General features: G+C 28.5%; 1 non-coding gene across 1 annotated transcript; it reads right to left on the reverse strand.

Annotated features, from left to right (window-relative positions):
* Positions 1-6155: 6155 nt before the first annotated feature.
* TRNAS-GCU (transfer RNA serine (anticodon GCU)) lies at positions 6156-6243 on the reverse strand. The gene has a single exon. It is a non-coding gene; the product is annotated as a tRNA-Ser (tRNA).
* Between the last annotated feature and the right edge of the window lie 2043 nt (positions 6244-8286).

The following is an 8286-nucleotide window of genomic DNA, read 5'->3' on the forward strand; positions in this document are numbered from 1 at the left end:
AAGATATTAATCGTAGAGAATATGGGATTTCCGCAACGATTGCAAACCCTTCTGATATCATTTGAGAATACAAATTCTTGTTGTATCCCAAAAATTTATTTTGGTTAGAATCATTAGCGGAAATCATCAAATGATTCTGTTGATACATTCGCGTAATTAAACGTTTTACAATAAGTAAACTAGATTTATTATCATAAGCTACATTTTCCAACAAAATCACTCTATTTAAACCATGATCATGAGCAAGTGCATAAATATATTCCCGGAAGATAAGTGGGTATAGGAAGTCATGTTGCCTAAATCTATCTAGTTCTAAATATCCTTGAAATTCCTCCATTTATTTTAAATTAGATTTGAACTTGAACCGGGGATAGGGGATTTCTTGGGGTATTAAATGACACATAGTACGATACAGTCAAAACAGGATATTATAGTAAGAAAAGACTAGATAGATACCCCGGAAACAGATAAGACTCATCAACGGACTCTTTACCTCTCTTTTTCCATCTAATTAAATAGTTTTATGTTCATTCTAGGATAACAAGATGGTTATAAATCCTTTATTTTTTCAACCCAATCGCTCTTTTGATTTTGGAAATTTGTAAAAAAAAATATTTTTATCAATATACTGCTTTTTCTACACATTCATCCCCACACTCTAATGGAGAATATCTACGAATAATTAGGATTTATAAAAAAAATCGATAATCTAATCCACTTATGGTAAAAACATTTCCCGCACCAAGCACTAATATATTTTTAACGTTTAATTAGATCGGGTAATCATTCAAATTAAGAACAGAAGCTCGTTGCTTTTTTTTGTTTCCCTATAATTGGAGCCATGGGGCTCTATCCATTTATTCAATTAACCGCAACTTTAAATTTCTTTTTTTTTGCGCGTCAAGAATTCAAACACAATTTTGGATCGATCCGATAAGATAAGAATAAAATATTCTCAGAATTCTCCATTAATACGACATGCTGCTTTTTCCATTCCTTCCTTTCAGGGTCAGTCGCGGTCTTACAAACTCTACCGATGGTATTGACGAATCCGTTGCTTCATACAAATGTGTAAAAAATGCTAGTCGCACTTAAAAGCCGAGTACTCTACCGTTGAGTTAGCAACCCGAATCAAAATGTATAGATCTAATCGTAATCAAAAAAGAGATTGAATTTCACAACGCAATCAAAATATTAAATAAAAAAAAATATTTCTAATCGATTCTGAACATAACATAAAAATGAACATATCAGATGCAAATACAATGACGTCTAAGATAAGAATATAGATTAGGATAAAAATATAGATAAAATAAAAATTTATAGACTACCACATATTTTGTTCGTATGTTATCCATTTCTTTTTTTTTTTAATAAATTTTTTTTTAATAAATTGATTTTTTTTTAATAAAAAAAAATAAAGACTTCTTGTATCCCAGCAAATCCAATGAACCCACCATTTGAATAAAGTAAAATAAAAAACCAAGTCTATAGAACAGAGATAAATATATACATTTATTCACGATCGGATTATATTTGTTTGATATACTGTTGTCAATATAAAAGTTAATGTTGAGAAAAGAACATAATGTAGAAAACCATAAATTGAAATAAAAAATTATTCAATATTTTCTTATTAAATTTATTAAATTTATTAAATTCAATATAATATTTAATTACTATAACTATAAATAAATAGAAATTAAAAATAAAAAAACTAATGACTTGTATTAAATTAGCACTACATATTTAATAAAGATAAATACAAAAAGGTATAGGCGTAAAAAAAAATTCGGAGAGAAGTATAAAAAAATCTTGATTGGGTTTACGCAATCAATATAAGTAAAAAAAGTAAGCTTAAATCCCATGTTTTTTTTATGAACAAATAAAATAAATAAAAAAAAATAAAGTTAAAGTTTCAACGAAAAATAAACCATTATTGAATTAGCGATAATGTAAAATTTTATATTTATAGATCCAACTATTTCATTCATTTATTCACTTGATCTTTTTTCTATCTATCTGTCTTATATGAATTTATCTCACTAAAATAAAAATAAATTTTTGTCGTTATAGACGACGACATCTTATGGTAGTAATAATAAATTGAGTAGGAATAGAGCAAGAGAGGGGGAGTTGTATAGAAAGGGTTATGCAAAGTTATATACAAGTCACCCCCTCCCCCCTTTTTTTTATTTATTGTATTTCATTAATTGAATTTAATCTGTTAATTAAGAGAAAGGTCCATAAAAACTCCCGCCTTCTTTGAAATGTCATGAACAGTTCCCGTAGGTTGAGCGCCCTTTTCAAGGAAATATAGAATAGCAGGAACATTTAAATAAGTTTGATTCTTTATCGGATCATAAAAACCCACTTTCCGAAGATCTCTTCCTTCTCTTCTGGATCGAACATCAATTGCAACGATTCGATAAACCGCCCATTGGGATAGATGTAGATGAATAATACCCCCCCCCCTAGAAACGTATAAGAAGTTTTCTCCTCGTACGGCTCAAGAAAATTAGAAATTATGTCTATATATAGAATTTATAATTAATGTCAAATAGATCCATCAAATCATCAAATCAATTAAACTATGATTTAAGTACTTTTTCTTATTCTTGCCCGAAAAAGAAAAAAATCATTCGTATTCACATCCTCCTAACTCAAGTTGGATAACTCTCAAATAATCCAAAGGAAAACCTTTAGGCATTTCCTTTATTGAGCGGTCTCTAACCACGCATTTTTTGTCTGTCTCCTTTAGAATTTATTTTGATTCTTCATTATGATCTATTTTTTGAGACAACTGAAAACGGTATTTACTTGTTCCAGGATTCTTTATCGTTGCCTTGAATCGTTGGGTTTAGACATTACTTCGGTGATCTTTAATCATTTAAAAAAATGGCAGCAACATACCATTTTTGCAATTTCTTTCTATCAAAGAATCATACAAATGGTTGATTCCCATGTGATACACTTTTGATCGAAAGAGTTTTACCAATTCCAATAAATTTTCGTTATGAATTTGAAACTTGTTAGAATTGGATCCTTTCGATTTCTATATCGAAAATATACTTACGAAGTTGTTTCAACTTATTAATTAACACTAACCCTAGATCCATGTCCCTAAAAAATGAATCAATACTTTTTACTCGAGCTCCATCATGATCATGTACTATTTACATCGCAACCCTCAAAAAATGAGGTTTTTCCAGTGGAACAGAACAAACGATGTCGAGCCAAGAGCACCCTCATTCCTATATAATTAATATAAAAAAATGGTGGATGTAAGAATCCACAACCGACCATATCCTTCAAGTCGCACGTTGCTTTCTACCACATCGTTTTAAACGAAGTTTTACCATAACATTTCTCTAGTAGGTTGCTGTAACCAGTATGTAATTGATTCAATTATGGAATCATGAATAATCATTGGTTCGGTCGGTACATAGTAATCTATACTTTTATGAATGGGTAGTTTCTGAAGAAGTCTCAACAAGAATTCAATTTACCCCATATAATATATCTATTTTTTTCTTTTTTAATTTATTAATTTAATGGGGTGGGGAATAAAGACTGATGTAAGGAAGGATTGGGGTTGTTATTATTTTTGATAAATCATAATCGAAAGAAAAGAACTAGGAGATCCCCATATCTATCATATAGACTAAACAAATGTTTCTGAAAGTAATTATTGAAATAAAATAAAGTTTTCAATGAAATAGAACGATAACAAGACATACATATAAGCATTTCCTCATTTTCTGCGTAGTTTATTTGACCTGAAAAATTCAATAATCTTTCTGCAATTTTTACCTAAGGTAATGTAATAAGGTAAAGTGAATAAGATAATAGATTTTGTCTCAATTGTTACATAGATTTACAATTATTCATTAGAATTAGAGAAACCACAAAATACTTAAAAACGAGGTTCAAAGAAAATACATATGTTACGTATGTAACTTGATTGTTTTTTAATGATACTCGGACAGACGCAGACATTGAAATTGGTATTTTTCGTTGACGATTAACTCCTATCTACTCCGTCAATTCTATGAAGATGATGAATCATAAATCAAAAAAGAATCCTATATTATATGTAGTTTAGGGAGTGCTAGACTATTTTGTATAAATGCAAGTTAAAACAAGTCCAGATTAAGTCATTGCTCCTATTTTTTTTTTTACTTTAAACCAGTTAATCCTATTGATTATTGATTATTGATTGAAGTTAATTAGTACCCCAATATCAAACGAACACCCGCGTTTATAATTTATAAATCCACAGAAAATTAATAATCAGACTGCACCACCATTTAAAGTTAAAGTATAGGGAAAAAAGAAAGAGAGGCTTTCGCATTTATATTTAGAATGCATCATTGAAAATTCCAATGGATATAAGAAGTAAGGCTTTTTTTTTTATTTTTATGAGTAACTAATTTAAATATGAAAGGTATGGACATAGAATGAAAAGCCCGTCCCCGGATCTTTTTTTTTATATTATAATAAAAACTCTTTTCTTTTGATCTATGTTCCCATCTTACTTGGATACAAATAGATTCAATTACATCTGTGTGTTATTTGGTGTTATTTGAACACGATTAAATTTGCGAAAAAGATATAATTCAGATAAGAATTAATCATTATAAGAAAAAAGAATCATATTCTATCCAATATTATTATACTCTTAATAAAAAAAAAAAAAGACAATCTTTTATTCTGATATAAAATCGGTATTATGATACGACATATATAATCTGATATGATATATATAATAAGTATGCTCTGGGACGGAAGGATTCGAACCTCCGAATACCGGGACCAAAACCCGTTGCCTTACCACTTGGCCACGCCCCATTTTATATTTCTATTCGACATTAATAAACACTAATATTCTTATTAGTTGTTCGTCAATTATAGTCTAAATATCTATAGAATAGATTGTTACTAGGATTTTGATACATTTAGATATAGAATTAAACGAAATTTATTGATCATTACATATAATTCAATTAAGATATTGTATGAAAGTATGATTTCTTCTATTCTCTTTTAATTTGAGAATTGAAGTATTTTTGGTTGAGTTAGTTCAAATCAAAGAAAAGTTTTTTGGTCTACCTTATTTTTATTTTTTAATTTTTACTCATTTTTTTTATAAAACTTAAACTTAAAAAAAAAAAATAACATTATATTATTAAATTATTAATTTTATATTATTAATAACAATAACTCATATTAATAACTCAATCAAAATAAATACAATTATCTTCAAGAACAAAACAAAAAAACAAAACGTTTGTTATGCTTAATATCTTTAGTTTGATCTGTATCTGGTTTAATTCTACTCTTTCTTCAAATAGTTTTTTCTTCGCCAAATTGCCCGAAGCCTACGCTTTTTTGAATCCAATCGTAGATTTTATGCCAGTAATACCTGTGCTATTTTTTCTCTTAGCTTTTGTTTGGCAAGCTGCTGTAAGTTTTCGATGAGATTTTGAATACTGTCCTAGAAAAATTCATGATTTATTATAAAAAAAAGATTCTAACAATTGATAAGATCGGATAAGTCTTATAGTATAAAGCTTCAATTCAAATATTGAAATTCTTGTATCGCCACGATAAGTCTGGAGATCACCCCATTTACTAATTCGGACCCTTTTTTTACATTGAAAGAACCTATTAGAGTCCCCCACAATTAGATATTGTGGGTATGCAAAAAATTTTGTTAATGAAAGACTTGACTCATATTACATTACAAATGAATTTATGAAAATTCCTTTCTATTTCTTCTATTTCTAGCTTTATAAAAACCATTTTTGGTGTCAAAATGCGGTATATGTGGTATAAAAATGGAGAATCTATTCTCTTTTTTTCCAAAAAAATGATCTTGGAGATTGTGTAATGCTTACTCTCAAACTATTTGTTTACACAGTAGTGATATTCTTTGTTTCTCTCTTTATCTTCGGATTCCTATCTAATGATCCAGGACGTAATCCTGGACGTGAAGAATAAAAAATAAAGTTTTTGTTTTCCTTGCTCGATTTTTAAATGTTCTTAGGATTTTATTTATTCCACATCTTTAACTATTAAATAAAAAAATAAAAAAAAAAAAAGACTCGTCGAAATTGAAAGATAAATAAAAAATACCACGTCATTGACAAAAGCGGAAAGAGAGGGATTCGAACCCTCGGTACGAAAAACCCGTACAACGGATTAGCAATCCGACGCTTTAGTCCACTCAGCCATCTCCCCCAATCGAAAAAGGATAATTACTATGTTACATTACACAAAAAGTAAGGTTTGAAAAAAGAGTCTTTCTTTCTTTTATACCATACCTCTTATTTTTATTTTTTATATTCTTTTTATTATATATAATTATATAGTATCTAGACATATAAAATATAAAAAATATTAAAAAATATAGAAACTAAAAGTAATTCCATTGAGATAAAGTAAGGGCTCGAAAGAGATATCTCCAATCCACTATTCCAATGAATATAAATTATAATTCTATAATTATATATATATATATTATAAGTAATAATAGTAATAATATATATTATAAGTAATAAATTATATATTACTACTATATAATTTAATATATAATAAAAGTACCTCTTTGATTTCGTCTCCAAGAGCTTTTTTTAATTCCACAGCCCGGCCTGGTCAGTACCTCGCTGGGCCTTTTTTGTTCCAATGAATCATAGAAAAAATGATTTATTTGATTTGAAAAAAGGATACTTGTTATTGAAACAACAACAATCATAATAAAGACTATTTCGATTCCTATGATACAGAATAGAATCAAAGTGCCATTTCTTAATTATTTGATCTTTCTTTTTTTTATTCCATTTACTTTACTGGAATAAAAAAAAGAAAGAATGGAACCATATATTCTTGCAGAATTTTATGTTTTGGCGTACATTATCGAACCGTATCCGTCAATGTCAAAGCACCCCCATCAAAAAAAGGTGTTATTTAGTTATTTAAATGACTCCTCTTTCCCTAATTTAATCGGGCTCCTTGAACAAAGCACGTCAACGCTCTAATTTTCATGATTCTTTTCTGATCCTATCTTCTTAATTATTATGGCTAATTTTTTTGTTCGACAAAGGATACATTTATATACAATAATCACATTGTAGCGGGTATAGTTTAGTGGTAAAAGTGTGATTCGTTCTATTAATCCCGTAATAGTTAAGGGGTCCCTTCGGAATGTTTGATTACTATTCCGATCAAAAACTTTATTTCTTAAAAGGATTTAATCCTTTACCTATCAATGAAAGATTCGAGGAAGAATGGACATTCTCGTGATTTATATCCAAAAGATTCAATTAGAAATTAAAAAAAAAATTGGATTATGAAATTACGAAACATAATTTGTTTTTAAATTGGATCAATACTTCCAATTGAATGAGTATGAGTAAAGTATCCATGGATAAAGAGAGAAGGGAGTATTTCTAATCGTAACTAAATCTTCAATTTTATGATTTGTATGTATAAGAGAGATTGAAGCAAAATAGCTATTAAACAATGACTTTGGTTTACTAGAGACATCGACATATTGTTTTAGCTCGGTGGAAACAAAATCCTTTTCCTAAGGATTCTTTCAAATAGAAATAGAGAACGAAGTAACTAGAAAGATTGTTAGAATCCCCCTCTTCTATAGGGATCATCTAGAAAGCGGGTTGTTTTGAATGCATTCAAACGGAAAAGCTGACATAGATGTTATGGGCCGAAATTCTTTTTTCATTTTTTTTTTATTTCGTTTACATCTGACATCTGTGGAATTTATCCATCTTCCATAAAGGAGCCGAATGAAACCAAAGTTTCACGTTCGGTTTTGAATTAGAGACGTTAAAAATGATGAATCAACGTCGACTATAACCCCTAGCCTTCCAAGCTAACGATGCGGGTTCGATTCCCGCTACCCGCTTATATCTCTATATTTATTATTCTAGATTTAATATATATATATTATAGATATTATATCTAGAATAATTTATTCATTTATATTTATTATATATTAAAATTAACATTAATTATATTAATATATTAAATAATATAAAAATAATATAATTAATCAGATTAATGTAATTAATCTAATTTAATGTAATTAATATACCGAATCGTTGAATTGAATGTGCAATTTTTGGAATTCTCTCACATATTCTTTTTTTCAGAAAAAAAGATGTGACAATTAAACTAAGAAAAAAAAAAAGCGTCCATTGTCTAATGGATAGGACAGAGGTCTTCTAAACCTTTAGTATAGGTTCAAATCCTATTGGACGCAAT

The sequence above is a fragment of the Corylus avellana genome, unplaced genomic scaffold, assembly GCF_965113065.1.
Source record: "Corylus avellana unplaced genomic scaffold, dhCorAvel1.hap1.2 HAP1_SCAFFOLD_148, whole genome shotgun sequence".
NCBI lineage: Eukaryota > Viridiplantae > Streptophyta > Magnoliopsida > Fagales > Betulaceae > Corylus > Corylus avellana.